Raw genomic sequence first — 20,712 nt, forward strand, 5'->3', positions numbered from 1 at the left:
AGCACTGACGAACAGGCGGCACGGGACATTTGATTGGGGGTTCCCAGAGGCAAAGCCGGGTGGTGGGGGAAGGTGAAAGACATGATGAGGCACAAGTGTGCGGTGAGGTCCTGTGATTAGGCTTACGCTGGTGAAGATGTTGTAACCTACACAGAAGTCTAAATCGATGAGGATGCAAATCTGAAAGATATAGGATGCTCTAATGCAGGGTTATGGCAATAAATTCACCTAAAATCCAAAATCCAAATAGGAGTCCAGAATGACGGAATTAAGCTTTGGGGGCTGAATGAGATTAGAGAAGTTGAACTTCCAAGGATGGAAATTCACCTCAAAATTCTTACTGATGCTACAGAAACGTAGACCATTCCAAATAGATGAAGAGGAATACTACCCAGGGAACATGATCCGAACTAAGCCCATGAACCAAGGGAAAAGGTTACCGTCCAAGATGTTACTACTAATCACCTTGACGAATAATCCAAACAGGCCCACGTCTTCCCAAGTTCAGGAAAAGGTTGGTCCAAAAGTCCAATTCAGGGCCGGCCATGTGGTGGAGCGGGTACGAGCTCACGTTCTGCTTGGGCGGCCCGGCCTCACTGTTTCACATCACGGGTGCAGATCACGTTAGCAGCGTTAGGAAATATAGAGTTCATGGTACGTGCGGGCAGAGATCATCAATAAGTAACAATTGTGAGGATGCGTTATCGATACGCAGCAGAAAAAGAACCATGAGAGCATTACAATCTGTGAATTTTCTGGTACACTTCCCCAAAGGAAGAAGGAAGGAAAACATGTGACCTGCGAAGATGGAATTCGCACAGTGCTAGGAGTGACACGATCACTGTGCATCAGAGGATTGCCTAGGCAAACTCAACTTGAGAGGGAGTCCAGGACTTTCTCTGGGGAAGGTCTACCCACTAGGCCATCTACACCTGCTATAAGAGATACAACCCAGAATCATCTTACAGGAAAGAAACCAGTGTCCAGAGAGAATGTAGCAGGCCTTTCAAAGTTCGAGGGGAAACTTAGAAAAACGACAAGAAATCCAGAAAAAGGACAACTATCCCTCCTGGAAAGGGTGAGGAGTCAGACTGGTCCGAGATGGCTCTCAAACTCTGTGTGCATGGAGATTGTCAGGACAACTTAGAATTTTGAGGTTGTTTATGACATCACGCTGAACATGTCCCCCAAGATGGCCGCATGGTTCCAGTCTGAGGATTGGCCTACGCTAGGCTATTAAAGGCAGAGATACCCAGAAACAGCTTTGACAAACAGAAAGCGGGCACAGAAACTGGAAGAGATAAATCAGACTCTGATTCAAGGGAAATGAAAGGAATACTTGGGGAGAAGTGAGAGTACAGGGACAAGCACTGAGAGGAGAACATTGTCATCTACTCAAGTCTATAGGGAGGCCACGCTGATTCAAGCTTGCAGCTTGACTGGAAACAAGAGGCCGGACTTGGGCCTTATCAGACCTACGTTGTCTTTCTGCCTTAAGCATAATCCAAAGTCAAGAACGATGCTTTGAGGACATTGAAGAGAAGAATCGATGCCTCCTTTCCTAGGCCCCTAGCATTCTTTAAGATCAGTCTCACTTTCCATAGCTCAGGCGTCACGGGGGCCAACGGGGTACATGCTAACGTGTCCCAAGAGATGTCTTGGAGGCCTTCAAGGAATGGGGCCCTGTCATGCTTGGGGTTGTCCCTGTGTTTGAAAGGGCTCCACAAGTGTACTGAAAAGCACCCTTTTCCAGATGGCTTCGTTTCTTTGTGAAGGCTGCCCTCCCAGGCTGGAGTGCTCAGTTTGGCCCTAATGAAATTCTATCCCCCTACCTCTTGCCATAGATGGATTATTGCTTGTGTGTTTTGACACCATACGTAAGGAAGCTGGCTGAAAATTAGAACATTACAATTCTGTTTCAAGGAAATAAGCAGGCCAGGACTGAGGACGTAAGGTAAATATATGGCACACCCTCTAGAAAGAAAGTAAGCCCGTATCTAGACGGAATCTAGGGGAACGTTCAAGGATCAGGGGTCAAGTTCGAAACTTCCCAAAACCAGAAAAGAGACAGAAAAATATCTTTCCTGGAGAGAGAAATTCATCAGATTTGTCTAATTTGTCTCGGAAACCTTATGTCCATGAAGGGGGTTGGCAGGACACCCGCGAATTTGCAGTTTCTGATCTCAGCATGGCAAACCAACCCAGATGACCGCATGTTCTCAGTGCTTAGTTTGACCTAGGCTAGGCTAGCAAAGATCCCTACATGTGCCCATTGCAAATTCAAAGACAACAACCAAGAGTCACGAAAGGACTCACACCTCAGCCTAGAGAACATACGGTGATTAAAGAAATACAAAATTAATCACTTGGAGTGAAGCAGAACGGACTGATAAGCATGTCTAAGGGAGATAGCTGAGAAAGACCATGACGAGTATACTATGGAAAAGAAAAAAAGGTCCCAGAAAACGGAAGGCGAACAGAAACCACACCTGAATAATCCACAATGAAAGATGTCAGTCTTTAGACACACTCTGGCTTACCGTTTGAAAGTCAGAGAAATTCACAAGCGAACAAATGACAGCGAAGGTCAAACCTGGGCTAACTGGGAAGGATGAGTCATGAGACTCCTCCAAGCGGGCTCGGAAACCCTGCGTCCGTGAAGCTAGCGGGGACAGCAGATACACAATTATGACAAATCCTCTGACATCACAGAAGAGCCGAAAAACAACCTGGCCTCATCTACACAGTGCCAGAGCTGGTCTCAAGTAGCCCATTCAAGTCCCATTGCACTCAACTGCAGGTTGCCAGTGGAACATGAAAGGGGCCGGCCGGTGGTGCAGCAGTGAGGACCGCACCTTCTGAGTCGGTGGCCAGGGGTGGGCCGGGTGGAATCCTGGGGGGGAGCCTGCTCACCACTGCTTCAGTCGTTCTGGGGCAGGCGTCACAGGTAGTGTAGAGTCCAATGGGAAGGGATGTCAGACAGGGCCACACTTCCGAGCAAATACAGGAGCATAGCCAGCAGATGTGAGCTCAGCGATGCACTTCTGCCGAAACAAACCAATGAAAAGTTGCAAAGGATAGAAAAACTGAAGCTCAAAGAAGAAACAACAGCTTGCCAGTGCAAAAATAAGATCTCTATGAAGAACCCTAGCCAAACAGGTGAAAGCTATGTCAATCGAAAACTAGCAAACGTTTGGGGAAAGAAATTCAAGAAGACACAAGGAAAAAGAAGGATATTCCAGGATCCGGGAATGGAAGAATGAACACACTTGAAACTTCCATACCTGAGCAAGGAATCCCTCGATTCCTTACAAACCCAGTCAAATTTGCAGCAATATTTGCCACAGAGATAGAAGAGAGAATCCTAAAGTTTCTAGCCAGACACAAGAGACCCTGAATAGGCAAGGAATCCTCAGGAAAATGAACAAAGCGGGACGTGTCACACTTTCTCATTTCAACACAGAGGACGAAGCGCTAGGCACCGAAACGGCACAGTCTGGGCCTCAAAACAGTCACACAGACCCATGCAACAGAATCGAGAGCCCAGAGCCCAACTTAAACGTACATGGACGGCCCATTTTCGACCAGGGAGCCAAGAGGAGACAGTGGAGAAAGCAGAGTCTCTACAAGAAGCGGTGCTGGGAAGTCTGCACAGCCACATGGGACACAACGAGAGTACACCATGATGTTACACATGAGACACACACCACCTCGAAATGGATTAAAGCCTGGAATGGCAGACTTGAAACCGTGAAACTTGTAGGAGAAGACCTAGGCAGACTGCTCTTTGCCATCTGTCTGAGCCACCTATTTGGAAGAGGCGTGTCTGACTGGGCAAGGGTAACAGAGGAAACAAGAAACAAACGGGACCACATCAAATGCACACGCTTCTGCCCAGTCAAGGAAACCATCGCCTCAATGCAAAGACAGCACAACAACTGGCAGAGGATGTTTGCAAAGCACACGTCGGACACGGGGTGAAAAGCCCCAAGATGCAATCAACTCAAACGTCTTCACCAGAAGAGACACCACAAGCCCATGAAAATCTGGGCAAAAGATGGAAACAGGGATTTCTCCTTAGGAGATCGAAAGAGGGCCAACAGGTGCCTGAACACATGTTCACCATCATTAGGTCTCAGGCCAATGCAAATCCAAACTGCAAGGACATAGCAGCTCACTGTGGTCATGATGGCTATAAGGAAGCAGACGGGAAACATCAAGTGTCAGAGAGGAGGTGGAGAGAAGGGAAGCCTCCTGCACTGCTGGTGGGAGCGGAAACCCGAGCAGCCACTACGCCAAGCGGTGTGGAACTGCCTCAGAAGTTTTGGATTCCATGTCCCATATGATTCCAGCTATTCCTCTGCGGCGTGTTTAACCAAAGAACTCGGAGAAACTACTGCATAAAGACATGTGCACCACTGAGTTCACCACAGCCTTACTCCCACTATTCAAGACTTGGAAGCCGCCCTGGTGACCAGCAAGGGATGAATGCAGAAGGAAGATGGGCTATAGCCACACAATGGCATACCACTCAGCCAGAACAAAGGATGCAATCCAGCCATTTGTGACCACCAGAGTGACAGTGAGGGTTTTAGGGGAAGTGAAACAAGCCCCAGGGAGAAAGTCAAATACCGTAGAATCTCAACTACAAGGAGAAGAAAAAAGAAGCACTGACGAACAGGCGGCACGGGACATTTGATTGGGGGTTCCCAGAGGCAAAGCCGGGTGGTGGGGGAAGGTGAAAGACATGATGAGGCACAAGTGTGCGGTGAGGTCCTGTGATTAGGCTTACGCTGGTGAAGATGTTGTAACCTACACAGAAGTCTAAATCGATGAGGATGCAAATCTGAAAGATATAGGATGCTCTAATGCAGGGTTATGGCAATAAATTCACCTAAAATCCAAAATCCAAATAGGAGTCCAGAATGACGGAATTAAGCTTTGGGGGCTGAATGAGATTAGAGAAGTTGAACTTCCAAGGATGGAAATTCACCTCAAAATTCTTACTGATGCTACAGAAACGTAGACCATTCCAAATAGATGAAGAGGAATACTACCCAGGGAACATGATCCGAACTAAGCCCATGAACCAAGGGAAAAGGTTACCGTCCAAGATGTTACTACTAATCACCTTGACGAATAATCCAAACAGGCCCACGTCTTCCCAAGTTCAGGAAAAGGTTGGTCCAAAAGTCCAATTCAGGGCCGGCCATGTGGTGGAGCGGGTACGAGCTCACGTTCTGCTTGGGCGGCCCGGCCTCACTGTTTCACATCACGGGTGCAGATCACGTTAGCAGCGTTAGGAAATATAGAGTTCATGGTACGTGCGGGCAGAGATCATCAATAAGTAACAATTGTGAGGATGCGTTATCGATACGCAGCAGAAAAAGAACCATGAGAATATTACAATCTGTGAATTTTCTGGTACACTTCCCCAAAGGAAGAAGGAAGGAAAACATGTGACCTGCGAAGATGGAATTCGCACAGTGCTAGGAGTGACACGATCACTGTGCATCAGAGGATTGCCTAGGCAAACTCAACTTGAGAGGGAGTCCAGGACTTTCTCTGGGGAAGGTCTACCCACTAGGCCATCTACACCTGCTATAAGAGATACAACCCAGAATCATCTTACAGGAAAGAAACCAGTGTCCAGAGAGAATGTAGCAGGCCTTTCAAAGTTCGAGGGGAAACTTAGAAAAACGACAAGAAATCCAGAAAAAGGACAACTATCCCTCCTGGAAAGGGTGAGGAGTCAGACTGGTCCGAGATGGCTCTCAAACTCTGTGTGCATGGAGATTGTCAGGACAACTTAGAATTTTGAGGTTGTTTATGACATCACGCTGAACATGTCCCCCAAGATGGCCGCATGGTTCCAGTCTGAGGATTGGCCTACGCTAGGCTATTAAAGGCAGAGATACCCAGAAACAGCTTTGACAAACAGAAAGCGGGCACAGAAACTGGAAGAGATAAATCAGACTCTGATTCAAGGGAAATGAAAGGAATACTTGGGGAGAAGTGAGAGTACAGGGACAAGCACTGAGAGGAGAACATTGTCATCTACTCAAGTCTATAGGGAGGCCACGCTGATTCAAGCTTGCAGCTTGACTGGAAACAAGAGGCCGGACTTGGGCCTTATCAGACCTACGTTGTCTTTCTGCCTTAAGCATAATCCAAAGTCAAGAACGATGCTTTGAGGACATTGAAGAGAAGAATCGATGCCTCCTTTCCTAGGCCCCTAGCATTCTTTAAGATCAGTCTCACTTTCCATAGCTCAGGCGTCACGGGGGCCAACGGGGTACATGCTAACGTGTCCCAAGAGATGTCTTGGAGGCCTTCAAGGAATGGGGCCCTGTCATGCTTGGGGTTGTCCCTTTGTTTGAAAGGGCTCCACAAGTGTACTGAAAAGCACCCTTTTCCAGATGGCTTCGTTTCTTTGTGAAGGCTGCCCTCCCAGGCTGGAGTGCTCAGTTTGGCCCTAATGAAATTCTATCCCCCTACCTCTTGCCATAGATGGATTACTGCTTGTGTGTTTTGACACCATACGTAAGGAAGCTGGCTGAAAATTAGAACATTACAATTCTGTTTCAAGAAAATAAGCAGGCCAGGACTGAGGACGTAAGGTAAATATATGGCACACCCTCTAGAAAGAAAGTAAGCCCGTATCTAGACGGAATCTAGGGGAACGTTCAAGGATCAGGGGTCAAGTTCGAAACTTCCCAAAACCAGAAAAGAGACAGAAAAATATCTTTCCTGGAGAGAGAAATTCATCAGATTTGTCTAATTTGTCTCGGAAACCTTATGTCCACGAAGGGGGTTGGCAGGACACCCGCGAATTTGCAGTTTCTGATCTCAGCATGGCAAACCAACCCAGATGACCGCATGTTCTCAGTGCTTAGTTTGACCTAGGCTAGGCTAGCAAAGATCCCTACATGTGCCCATTGCAAATTCAAAGACAACAACCAAGAGTCACGAAAGGACTCACACCTCAGCCTGGAGAACATACGGTGATTAAAGAAATACAAAATTAATCACTTGGAGTGAAGCAGAACGGACTGATAAGCATGTCTAAGGGAGATAGCTGAGAAAGACCATGACGAGTATACTATGGAAAAGAAAAAAAGGTCCCAGAAAACGGAAGGCGAACAGAAACCACACCTGAATAATCCACAATGAAAGATGTCAGTCTTTAGACACACTCTGGTTTACCGTTTGAAAGTCAGAGAAATTCACAAGCGAACAAATGACAGCGAAGGTCAAACCTGGGCTAACTGGGAAGGATGAGTCATGAGACTCCTCCAAGCGGGCTCGGAAACCCTGCGTCCGTGAAGCTAGCCGGGACAGCAGATACACAATTATGACAAATCCTCTGACATCACAGAAGAGCCGAAAAACAACCTGGCCTCATCTACACAGTGCCAGAGCTGGTCTCAAGTAGCCCATTCAAGTCCCATTGCACTCAACTGCAGGTTGCCAGTGGAACATGAAAGGGGCCGGCCGGTGGTGCAGCAGTGAGGACCGCACCTTCTGAGTCGGTGGCCAGGGGTGGGCCGGGTGGAATCCTGGGGGGGAGCCTGCTCACCACTGCTTCAGTCGTTCTGGGGCAGGCGTCACAGGTAGTGTAGAGTCCAATGGGAAGGGATGTCAGACAGGGCCACACTTCCGAGCAAATACAGGAGCATAGCCAGCAGATGTGAGCTCAGCGATGCACTTCTGCCGAAACAAACCAATGAAAAGTTGCAAAGGATAGAAAAACTGAAGCTCAAAGAAGAAACAACAGCTTGCCAGTGCAAAAATAAGATCTCTATGAAGAACCCTAGCCAAACAGGTGAAAGCTATGTCAATCGAAAACTAGCAAACGTTTGGGGAAAGAAATTCAAGAAGACACAAGGAAAAAGAAGGATATTCCAGGATCCGGGAATGGAAGAATGAACACACTTGAAACTTCCATACCTGAGCAAGGAATCCCTCGATTCCTTACAAACCCAGTCAAATTTGCAGCAATATTTGCCACAGAGATAGAAGAGAGAATCCTAAAGTTTCTAGCCAGACACAAGAGACCCTGAATAGGCAAGGAATCCTCAGGAAAATGAACAAAGCGGGACGTGTCACACTTTCTCATTTCAACACAGAGGACGAAGCGCTAGGCACCGAAACGGCACAGTCTGGGCCTCAAAACAGTCACACAGACCCATGCAACAGAATCGAGAGCCCAGAGCCCAACTTAAACGTACATGGACGGCCCATTTTCGACCAGGGAGCCAAGAGGAGACAGTGGAGAAAGCAGAGTCTCTACAAGAAGCGGTGCTGGGAAGTCTGCACAGCCACATGGGACACAACGAGAGTACACCATGATGTTACACATGAGACACACACCACCTCGAAATGGATTAAAGCCTGGAATGGCAGACTTGAAACCGTGAAACTTGTAGGAGAAGACCTAGGCAGACTGCTCTTTGCCATCTGTCTGAGCCACCTATTTGGAAGAGGCGTGTCTGACTGGGCAAGGGTAACAGAGGAAACAAGAAACAAACGGGACCACATCAAATGCACACGCTTCTGCCCAGTCAAGGAAACCATCGCCTCAATGCAAAGACAGCACAACAACTGGCAGAGGATGTTTGCAAAGCACACGTCGGACACGGGGTGAAAAGCCCCAAGATGCAATCAACTCAAACGTCTTCACCAGAAGAGACACCACAAGCCCATGAAAATCTGGGCAAAAGATGGAAACAGGGATTTCTCCTTAGGAGATCGAAAGAGGGCCAACAGGTGCCTGAACACATGTTCACCATCATTAGGTCTCAGGCCAATGCAAATCCAAACTGCAAGGACATAGCAGCTCACTGTGGTCATGATGGCTATAAGGAAGCAGACGGGAAACATCAAGTGTCAGAGAGGAGGTGGAGAGAAGGGAAGCCTCCTGCACTGCTGGTGGGAGCGGAAACCCGAGCAGCCACTACGCCAAGCGGTGTGGAACTGCCTCAGAAGTTTTGGATTCCATGTCCCATATGATTCCAGCTATTCCTCTGCGGCGTGTTTAACCAAAGAACTCGGAGAAACTACTGCATAAAGACATGTGCACCACTGAGTTCACCACAGCCTTACTCCCACTATTCAAGACTTGGAAGCCGCCCTGGTGCCCAGCAAGGGATGAATGCAGAAGGAAGATGGGCTATAGCCACACAATGGCATACCACTCAGCCAGAACAAAGGATGCAATCCAGCCATTTGTGACCACCAGAGTGACAGTGAGGGTTTTAGGGGAAGTGAAACAAGCCCCAGGGAGAAAGTCAAATACCGTAGAATCTCAACTACAAGGAGAAGAAAAAAGAAGCACTGACGAACAGGCGGCACGGGACATTTGATTGGGGGTTCCCAGAGGCAAAGCCGGGTGGTGGGGGAAGGTGAAAGACATGATGAGGCACAAGTGTGCGGTGAGGTCCTGTGATTAGGCTTACGCTGGTGAAGATGTTGTAACCTACACAGAAGTCTAAATCGATGAGGATGCAAATCTCAAAGATATAGGATGCTCTAATGCAGGGTTATGGCAATAAATTCACCTAAAATCCAAAATCCAAATAGGAGTCCAGAATGACGGAATTAAGCTTTGGGGGCTGAATGAGATTAGAGAAGTTGAACTTCCAAGGATGGAAATTCACCTCAAAATTCTTACTGATGCTACAGAAACGTAGACCATTCCAAATAGATGAAGAGGAATACTACCCAGGGAACATGATCCGAACTAAGCCCATGAACCAAGGGAAAAGGTTACCGTCCAAGATGTTACTACTAATCACCTTCACGAATAATCCAAACAGGCCCACGTCTTCCCAAGTTCAGGAAAAGGTTGGTCCAAAAGTCCAATTCAGGGCCGGCCATGTGGTGGAGCGGGTACGAGCTCACGTTCTGCTTGGGCGGCCCGGCCTCACTGTTTCACATCACGGGTGCAGATCACGTTAGCAGCGTTAGGAAATATAGAGTTCATGGTACGTGCGGGCAGAGATCATCAATAAGTAACAATTGTGAGGATGCGTTATCGATACGCAGCAGAAAAAGAACCATGAGAGCATTACAATCTGTGAATTTTCTGGTACACTTCCCCAAAGGAAGAAGGAAGGAAAACATGTGACCTGCGAAGATGGAATTCGCACAGTGCTAGGAGTGACACGATCACTGTGCATCAGAGGATTGCCTAGGCAAACTCAACTTGAGAGGGAGTCCAGGACTTTCTCTGGGGAAGGTCTACCCACTAGGCCATCTACACCTGCTATAAGAGATACAACCCAGAATCATCTTACAGGAAAGAAACCAGTGTCCAGAGAGAATGTAGCAGGCCTTTCAAAGTTCGAGGGGAAACTTAGAAAAACGACAAGAAATCCAGAAAAAGGACAACTATCCCTCCTGGAAAGGGTGAGGAGTCAGACTGGTCCGAGATGGCTCTCAAACTCTGTGTGCATGGAGATTGTCAGGACAACTTAGAATTTTGAGGTTGTTTATGACATCACGCTGAACATGTCCCCCAAGATGGCCGCATGGTTCCAGTCTGAGGATTGGCCTACGCTAGGCTATTAAAGGCAGAGATACCCAGAAACAGCTTTGACAAACAGAAAGCGGGCACAGAAACTGGAAGAGATAAATCAGACTCTGATTCAAGGGAAATGAAAGGAATACTTGGGGAGAAGTGAGAGTACAGGGACAAGCACTGAGAGGAGAACATTGTCATCTACTCAAGTCTATAGGGAGGCCACGCTGATTCAAGCTTGCAGCTTGACTGGAAACAAGAGGCCGGACTTGGGCCTTATCAGACCTACGTTGTCTTTCTGCCTTAAGCATAATCCAAAGTCAAGAACGATGCTTTGAGGACATTGAAGAGAAGAATCGATGCCTCCTTTCCTAGGCCCCTAGCATTCTTTAAGATCAGTCTCACTTTCCATAGCTCAGGCGTCACGGGGGCCAACGGGGTACATGCTAACGTGTCCCAAGAGATGTCTTGGAGGCCTTCAAGGAATGGGGCCCTGTCATGCTTGGGGTTGTCCCTGTGTTTGAAAGGGCTCCACAAGTGTACTGAAAAGCACCCTTTTCCAGATGGCTTCGTTTCTTTGTGAAGGCTGCCCTCCCAGGCTGGAGTGCTCAGTTTGGCCCTAATGAAATTCTATCCCCCTACCTCTTGCCATAGATGGATTATTGCTTGTGTGTTTTGACACCATACGTAAGGAAGCTGGCTGAAAATTAGAACATTACAATTCTGTTTCAAGAAAATAAGCAGGCCAGGACTGAGGACGTAAGGTAAATATATGGCACACCCTCTAGAAAGAAAGTAAGCCCGTATCTAGACGGAATCTAGGGGAACGTTCAAGGATCAGGGGTCAAGTTCGAAACTTCCCAAAACCAGAAAAGAGACAGAAAAATATCTTTCCTGGAGAGAGAAATTCATCAGATTTGTCTAATTTGTCTCGGAAACCTTATGTCCATGAAGGGGGTTGGCAGGACACCCGCGAATTTGCAGTTTCTGATCTCAGCATGGCAAACCAACCCAGATGACCGCATGTTCTCAGTGCTTAGTTTGACCTAGGCTAGGCTAGCAAAGATCCCTACATGTGCCCATTGCAAATTCAAAGACAACAACCAAGAGTCACGAAAGGACTCACACCTCAGCCTAGAGAACATACGGTGATTAAAGAAATACAAAATTAATCACTTGGAGTGAAGCAGAACGGACTGATAAGCATGTCTAAGGGAGATAGCTGAGAAAGACCATGATGAGTATACTATGGAAAAGAAAAAAAGGTCCCAGAAAACGGAAGGCGAACAGAAACCACACCTGAATAATCCACAATGAAAGATGTCAGTCTTTAGACACACTCTGGCTTACCGTTTGAAAGTCAGAGAAATTCACAAGCGAACAAATGACAGCGAAGGTCAAACCTGGGCTAACTGGGAAGGATGAGTCATGAGACTCCTCCAAGCGGGCTCGGAAACCCTGCGTCCGTGAAGCTAGCCGGGACAGCAGATACACAATTATGACAAATCCTCTGACATCACAGAAGAGCCGAAAAACAACCTGGCCTCATCTACACAGTGCCAGAGCTGGTCTCAAGTAGCCCATTCAAGTCCCATTGCACTCAACTGCAGGTTGCCAGTGGAACATGAAAGGGGCCGGCCGGTGGTGCAGCAGTGAGGACCGCACCTTCTGAGTCGGTGGCCAGGGGTGGGCCGGGTGGAATCCTGGGGGGGAGCCTGCTCACCACTGCTTCAGTCGTTCTGGGGCAGGCGTCACAGGTAGTGTAGAGTCCAATGGGAAGGGATGTCAGACAGGGCCACACTTCCGAGCAAATACAGGAGCATAGCCAGCAGATGTGAGCTCAGCGATGCACTTCTGCCGAAACAAACCAATGAAAAGTTGCAAAGGATAGAAAAACTGAAGCTCAAAGAAGAAACAACAGCTTGCCAGTGCAAAAATAAGATCTCTATGGAGAACCCTAGCCAAACAGGTGAAAGCTATGTCAATCGAAAACTAGCAAACGTTTGGGGAAAGAAATTCAAGAAGACACAAGGAAAAAGAAGGATATTCCAGGATCCGGGAATGGAAGAATGAACACACTTGAAACTTCCATACCTGAGCAAGGAATCCCTCGATTCCTTACAAACCCAGTCAAATTTGCAGCAATATTTGCCACAGAGATAGAAGAGAGAATCCTAAAGTTTCTAGCCAGACACAAGAGACCCTGAATAGGCAAGGAATCCTCAGGAAAATGAACAAAGCGGGACGTGTCACACTTTCTCATTTCAACACAGAGGACGAAGCGCTAGGCACCGAAACGGCACAGTCTGGGCCTCAAAACAGTCACACAGACCCATGCAACAGAATCGAGAGCCCAGAGCCCAACTTAAACGTACATGGACGGCCCATTTTCGACCAGGGAGCCAAGAGGAGACAGTGGAGAAAGCAGAGTCTCTACAAGAAGCGGTGCTGGGAAGTCTGCACAGCCACATGGGACACAACGAGAGTACACCATGATGTTACACATGAGACACACACCACCTCGAAATGGATTAAAGCCTGGAATGGCAGACTTGAAACCGTGAAACTTGTAGGAGAAGACCTAGGCAGACTGCTCTTTGCCATCTGTCTGAGCCACCTATTTGGAAGAGGCGTGTCTGACTGGGCAAGGGTAACAGAGGAAACAAGAAACAAACGGGACCACATCAAATGCACACGCTTCTGCCCAGTCAAGGAAACCATCGCCTCAATGCAAAGACAGCACAACAACTGGCAGAGGATGTTTGCAAAGCACACGTCGGACACGGGGTGAAAAGCCCCAAGATGCAATCAACTCAAACGTCTTCACCAGAAGAGACACCACAAGCCCATGAAAATCTGGGCAAAAGATGGAAACAGGGATTTCTCCTTAGGAGATCGAAAGAGGGCCAACAGGTGCCTGAACACATGTTCACCATCATTAGGTCTCAGGCCAATGCAAATCCAAACTGCAAGGACATAGCAGCTCACTGTGGTCATGATGGCTATAAGGAAGCAGACGGGAAACATCAAGTGTCAGAGAGGAGGTGGAGAGAAGGGAAGCCTCCTGCACTGCTGGTGGGAGCGGAAACCCGAGCAGCCACTACGCCAAGCGGTGTGGAACTGCCTCAGAAGTTTTGGATTCCATGTCCCATATGATTCCAGCTATTCCTCTGCGGCGTGTTTAACCAAAGAACTCGGAGAAACTACTGCATAAAGACATGTGCACCACTGAGTTCACCACAGCCTTACTCCCACTATTCAAGACTTGGAAGCCGCCCTGGTGCCCAGCAAGGGATGAATGCAGAAGGAAGATGGGCTATAGCCACACAATGGCATACCACTCAGCCAGAACAAAGGATGCAATCCAGCCATTTGTGACCACCAGAGTGACAGTGAGGGTTTTAGGGGAAGTGAAACAAGCCCCAGGGAGAAAGTCAAATACCGTAGAATCTCAACTACAAGGAGAAGAAAAAAGAAGCACTGACGAACAGGCGGCACGGGACATTTGATTGGGGGTTCCCAGAGGCAAAGCCGGGTGGTGGGGGAAGGTGAAAGACATGATGAGGCACAAGTGTGCGGTGAGGTCCTGTGATTAGGCTTACGCTGGTGAAGATGTTGTAACCTACACAGAAGTCTAAATCGATGAGGATGCAAATCTGAAAGATATAGGATGCTCTAATGCAGGGTTATGGCAATAAATTCACCTAAAATCCAAAATCCAAATAGGAGTCCAGAATGACGGAATTAAGCTTTGGGGGCTGAATGAGATTAGAGAAGTTGAACTTCCAAGGATGGAAATTCACCTCAAAATTCTTACTGATGCTACAGAAACGTAGACCATTCCAAATAGATGAAGAGGAATACTACCCAGGGAACATGATCCGAACTAAGCCCATGAACCAAGGGAAAAGGTTACCGTCCAAGATGTTACTACTAATCACCTTGACGAATAATCCAAACAGGCCCACGTCTTCCCAAGTTCAGGAAAAGGTTGGTCCAAAAGTCCAATTCAGGGCCGGCCATGTGGTGGAGCGGGTACGAGCTCACGTTCTGCTTGGGCGGCCCGGCCTCACTGTTTCACATCACGGGTGCAGATCACGTTAGCAGCGTTAGGAAATATAGAGTTCATGGTACGTGCGGGCAGAGATCATCAATAAGTAACAATTGTGAGGATGCGTTATCGATATGCAGCAGAAAAAGAACCATGAGAATATTACAATCTGTGAATTTTCTGGTACACTTCCCCAAAGGAAGAAGGAAGGAAAACATGTGACCTGCGAAGATGGAATTCGCACAGTGCTAGGAGTGACACGATCACTGTGCATCAGAGGATTGCCTAGGCAAACTCAACTTGAGAGGGAGTCCAGGACTTTCTCTGGGGAAGGTCTACCCACTAGGCCATCTACACCTGCTATAAGAGATACAACCCAGAATCATCTTACAGGAAAGAAACCAGTGTCCAGAGAGAATGTAGCAGGCCTTTCAAAGTTCGAGGGGAAACTTAGAAAAACGACAAGAAATCCAGAAAAAGGACAACTATCCCTCCTGGAAAGGGTGAGGAGTCAGACTGGTCCGAGATGGCTCTCAAACTCTGTGTGCATGGAGATTGTCAGGACAACTTAGAATTTTGAGGTTGTTTATGACATCACGCTGAACATGTCCCCCAAGATGGCCGCATGGTTCCAGTCTGAGGATTGGCCTACGCTAGGCTATTAAAGGCAGAGATACCCAGAAACAGCTTTGACAAACAGAAAGCGGGCACAGAAACTGGAAGAGATAAATCAGACTCTGATTCAAGGGAAATGAAAGGAATACTTGGGGAGAAGTGAGAGTACAGGGACAAGCACTGAGAGGAGAACATTGTCATCTACTCAAGTCTATAGGGAGGCCACGCTGATTCAAGCTTGCAGCTTGACTGGAAACAAGAGGCCGGACTTGGGCCTTATCAGACCTACGTTGTCTTTCTGCCTTAAGCATAATCCAAAGTCAAGAACGATGCTTTGAGGACATTGAAGAGAAGAATCGATGCCTCCTTTCCTAGGCCCCTAGCATTCTTTAAGATCAGTCTCACTTTCCATAGCTCAGGCGTCACGGGGGCCAACGGGGTACATGCTAACGTGTCCCAAGAGATGTCTTGGAGGCCTTCAAGGAATGGGGCCCTGTCATGCTTGGGGTTGTCCCTGTGTTTGAAAGGGCTCCACAAGTGTACTGAAAAGCACCCTTTTCCAGATGGCTTCGTTTCTTTGTGAAGGCTGCCCTCCCAGGCTGGAGTGCTCAGTTTGGCCCTAATGAAATTCTATCCCCCTACCTCTTGCCATAGATGGATTATTGCTTGTGTGTTTTGACACCATACGTAAGGAAGCTGGCTGAAAATTAGAACATTACAATTCTGTTTCAAGGAAATAAGCAGGCCAGGACTGAGGACGTAAGGTAAATATATGGCACACCCTCTAGAAAGAAAGTAAGCCCGTATCTAGACGGAATCTAGGGGAACGTTCAAGGATCAGGGGTCAAGTTCGAAACTTCCCAAAACCAGAAAAGAGACAGAAAAATATCTTTCCTGGAGAGAGAAATTCATCAGATTTGTCTAATTTGTCTCGGAAACCTTATGTCCATGAAGGGGGTTGGCAGGACACCCGCGAATTTGCAGTTTCTGATCTCAGCATGGCAAACCAACCCAGATGACCGCATGTTCTCAGTGCTTAGTTTGACCTAGGCTAGGCTAGCAAAGATCCCTACATGTGCCCATTGCAAATTCAAAGACAACAACCAAGAGTCACGAAAGGACTCACACCTCAGCCTAGAGAACATACGGTGATTAAAGAAATACAAAATTAATCACTTGGAGTGAAGCAGAACGGACTGATAAGCATGTCTAAGGGAGATAGCTGAGAAAGACCATGACGAGTATACTATGGAAAAGAAAAAAAGGTCCCAGAAAACGGAAGGCGAACAGAAACCACACCTGAATAATCCACAATGAAAGATGTCAGTCTTTAGACACACTCTGGCTTACCGTTTGAAAGTCAGAGAAATTCACAAGCGAACAAATGACAGCGAAGGTCAAACCTGGGCTAACTGGGAAGGATGAGTCATGAGACTCCTCCAAGCGGGCTCGGAAACCCTGCGTCCGTGAAGCTAGCCGGGACAGCAGATACACAATTATGACAAATCCTCTGACATCACAGAAGAGCCGAAAAACAACCTGGCCTCATCTACACAGTGCCAGAGCTGGTCTCAAGTAGCCCATTCAAGTCCCATTGCACTCAACTGCAGGTTGCCAGTGGAACATGAAAGGGGCCGGCCGGTGGTGCAGCAGTGAGGACCGCACCTTCTGAGTCGGTGGCCAGGGGTGGGCCGGGTGGAATCCTGGGGGGGAGCCTGCTCACCACTGCTTCAGTCGTTCTGGGGCAGGCGTCACAGGTAGTGTAGAGTCCAATGGGAAGGGATGTCAGACAGGGCCACACTTCCGAGCAAATACAGGAGCATAGCCAGCAGATGTGAGCTCAGCGATGCACTTCTGCCGAAACAAACCAATGAAAAGTTGCAAAGGATAGAAAAACTGAAGCTCAAAGAAGAAACAACAGCTTGCCAGTGCAAAAATAAGATCTCTATGAAGAACCCTAGCCAAACAGGTGAAAGCTATGTCAATCGAAAACTAGCAAACGTTTGGGGAAAGAAATTCAAGAAGACACAAGGAAAAAGAAGGATATTCCAGGATCCGGGAATGGAAGAATGAACACACTTGAAACTTCCATACCTGAGCAAGGAATCCCTCGATTCCTTACAAACCCAGTCAAATTTGCAGCAATATTTGCCACAGAGATAGAAGAGAGAATCCTAAAGTTTCTAGCCAGACACAAGAGACCCTGAATAGGCAAGGAATCCTCAGGAAAATGAACAAAGCGGGACGTGTCACACTTTCTCATTTCAACACAGAGGACGAAGCGCTAGGCACCGAAACGGCACAGTCTGGGCCTCAAAACAGTCACACAGACCCATGCAACAGAATCGAGAGCCCAGAGCCCAACTTAAACGTACATGGACGGCCCATTTTCGACCAGGGAGCCAAGAGGAGACAGTGGAGAAAGCAGAGTCTCTACAAGAAGCGGTGCTGGGAAGTCTGCACAGCCACATGGGACACAACGAGAGTACACCATGATGTTACACATGAGACACACACCACCTCGAAATGGATTAAAGCCTGGAATGGCAGACTTGAAACCGTGAAACTTGTAGGAGAAGACCTAGGCAGACTGCTCTTTGCCATCTGTCTGAGCCACCTATTTGGAAGAGGCGTGTCTGACTGGGCAAGGGTAACAGAGGAAACAAGAAACAAACGGGACCACATCAAATGCACACGCTTCTGCCCAGTCAAGGAAACCATCGCCTCAATGCAAAGACAGCACAACAACTGGCAGAGGATGTTTGCAAAGCACACGTCGGACACGGGGTGAAAAGCCCCAAGATGCAATCAACTCAAACGTCTTCACCAGAAGAGACACCACAAGCCCATGAAAATCTGGGCAAAAGATGGAAACAGGGATTTCTCCTTAGGAGATCGAAAGAGGGCCAACAGGTGCCTGAACACATGTTCACCATCATTAGGTCTCAGGCCAATGCAAATCCAAACTGCAAGGACATAGCAGCTCACTGTGGTCATGATGGCTATAAGGAAGCAGACGGGAAACATCAAGTGTCAGAGAGGAGGTGGAGAGAAGGGAAGCCTCCTGCACTGCTGGTGGGAGCGGAAACCCGAGCAGCCACTACGCCAAGCGGTGTGGAACTGCCTCAGAAGTTTTGGATTCCATGTCCCATATGATTCCAGCTATTCCTCTGCGGCGTGTTTAACCAAAGAACTCGGAGAAACTACTGCATAAAGACATGTGCACCACTGAGTTCACCACAGCCTTACTCCCACTATTCAAGACTTGGAAGCCGCCCTGGTGACCAGCAAGGGATGAATGCAGAAGGAAGATGGGCTATAGCCACACAATGGCATACCACTCAGCCAGAACAAAGGATGCAATCCAGCCATTTGTGACCACCAGAGTGACAGTGAGGGTTTTAGGGGAAGTGAAACAAGCCCCAGGGAGAAAGTCAAATACCGTAGAATCTCAACTACAAGGAGAAGAAAAAAGAAGCACTGACGAACAGGCGGCACGGGACATTTGATTGGGGGTTCCCAGAGGCAAAGCCGGGTGGTGGGGGAAGGTGAAAGACATGATGAGGCACAAGTGTGCGGTGAGGTCCTGTGATTAGGCTTACGCTGGTGAAGATGTTGTAACCTACACAGAAGTCTAAATCGATGAGGATGCAAATCTCAAAGATATAGGATGCTCTAATGCAGGGTTATGGCAATAAATTCACCTAAAATCCAAAATCCAAATAGGAGTCCAGAATGACGGAATTAAGCTTTGGGGGCTGAATGAGATTAGAGAAGTTGAACTTCCAAGGATGGAAATTCACCTCAAAATTCTTACTGATGCTACAGAAACGTAGACCATTCCAAATAGATGAAGAGGAATACTACCCAGGGAACATGATCCGAACTAAGCCCATGAACCAAGGGAAAAGGTTACCGTCCAAGATGTTACTACTAATCACCTTCACGAATAATCCAAACAGGCCCACGTCTTCCCAAGTTCAGGAAAAGGTTGGTCCAAAAGTCCAATTCAGGGCCGGCCATGTGGTGGAGCGGGTACGAGCTCACGTTCTGCTTGGGCGGCCCGGCCTCACTGTTTCACATCACGGGTGCAGATCACGTTAGCAGCGTTAGGAAATATAGAGTTCATGGTACGTGCGGGCAGAGATCATCAATAAGTAACAATTGTGAGGATGCGTTATCGATACGCAGCAGAAAAAGAACCATGAGAGCATTACAATCTGTGAATTTTCTGGTACACTTCCCCAAAGGAAGAAGGAAGGAAAACATGTGACCTGCGAAGATGGAATTCGCACAGTGCTAGGAGTGACACGATCACTGTGCATCAGAGGATTGCCTAGGCAAACTCAACTTGAGAGGGAGTCCAGGACTTTCTCTGGGGAAGGTCTACCCACTAGGCCATCTACACCTGCTATAAGAGATACAACCCAGAATCATCTTACAGGAAAGAAACCAGTGTCCAGAGAGAATGTAGCAGGCCTTTCAAAGTTCGAGGGGAAACTTAGAAAAACGACAAGAAATCCAGAAAAAGGACAACTATCCCTCCTGGAAAGGGTGAGGAGTCAGACTGGTCCGAGATGGCTCTCAAACTCTGTGTGCATGGAGATTGTCAGGACAACTTAGAATTTTGAGGTTGTTTATGACATCACGCTGAACATGTCCCCCAAGATGGCCGCATGGTTCCAGTCTGAGGATTGGCCTACGCTAGGCTATTAAAGGCAGAGATACCCAGAAACAGCTTTGACAAACAGAAAGCGGGCACAGAAACTGGAAGAGATAAATCAGACTCTGATTCAAGGGAAATGAAAGGAATACTTGGGGAGAAGTGAGAGTACAGGGACAAGCACTGAGAGGAGAACATTGTCATCTACTCAAGTCTATAGGGAGGCCACGCTGATTCAAGCTTGCAGCTTGACTGGAAACAAGAGGCCGGACTTGGGCCTTATCAGACCTACGTTGTCTTTCTGCCTTAAGCATAATCCAAAGTCAAGAACGATGCTTTGAGGACATTGAAGAGAAGAATCGATGCCTCCTTTCCTAGGCCCCTAGCATTCTTTAAGATCAGTCTCACTTTCCATAGCTCAGGCGTCACGGGGGCCAACGGGGTACATGCTAACGTGTCCCAAGAGATGTCTTGGAGGCCTTCAAGGAATGGGGCCCTGTCATGCTTGGGGTTGTCCCTGTGTTTGAAAGGGCTCCACAAGTGTACTGAAAAGCACCCTTTTCCAGATGGCTTCGTTTCTTTGTGAAGGCTGCCCTCCCAGGCTGGAGTGCTCAGTTTGGCCCTAATGAAATTCTATCCCCCTACCTCTTGCCATAGATGGATTATTGCTTGTGTGTTTTGACACCATACGTAAGGAAGCTGGCTGAAAATTAGAACATTACAATTCTGTTTCAAGAAAATAAGCAGGCCAGGACTGAGGACGTAAGGTAAATATATGGCACACCCTCTAGAAAGAAAGTAAGCCCGTATCTAGACGGAATCTAGGGGAACGTTCAAGGATCAGGGGTCAAGTTCGAAACT

This window comes from Equus asinus, chromosome 3 (assembly GCF_041296235.1).
Source record: "Equus asinus isolate D_3611 breed Donkey chromosome 3, EquAss-T2T_v2, whole genome shotgun sequence".
Lineage (NCBI taxonomy): Eukaryota > Metazoa > Chordata > Mammalia > Perissodactyla > Equidae > Equus > Equus asinus.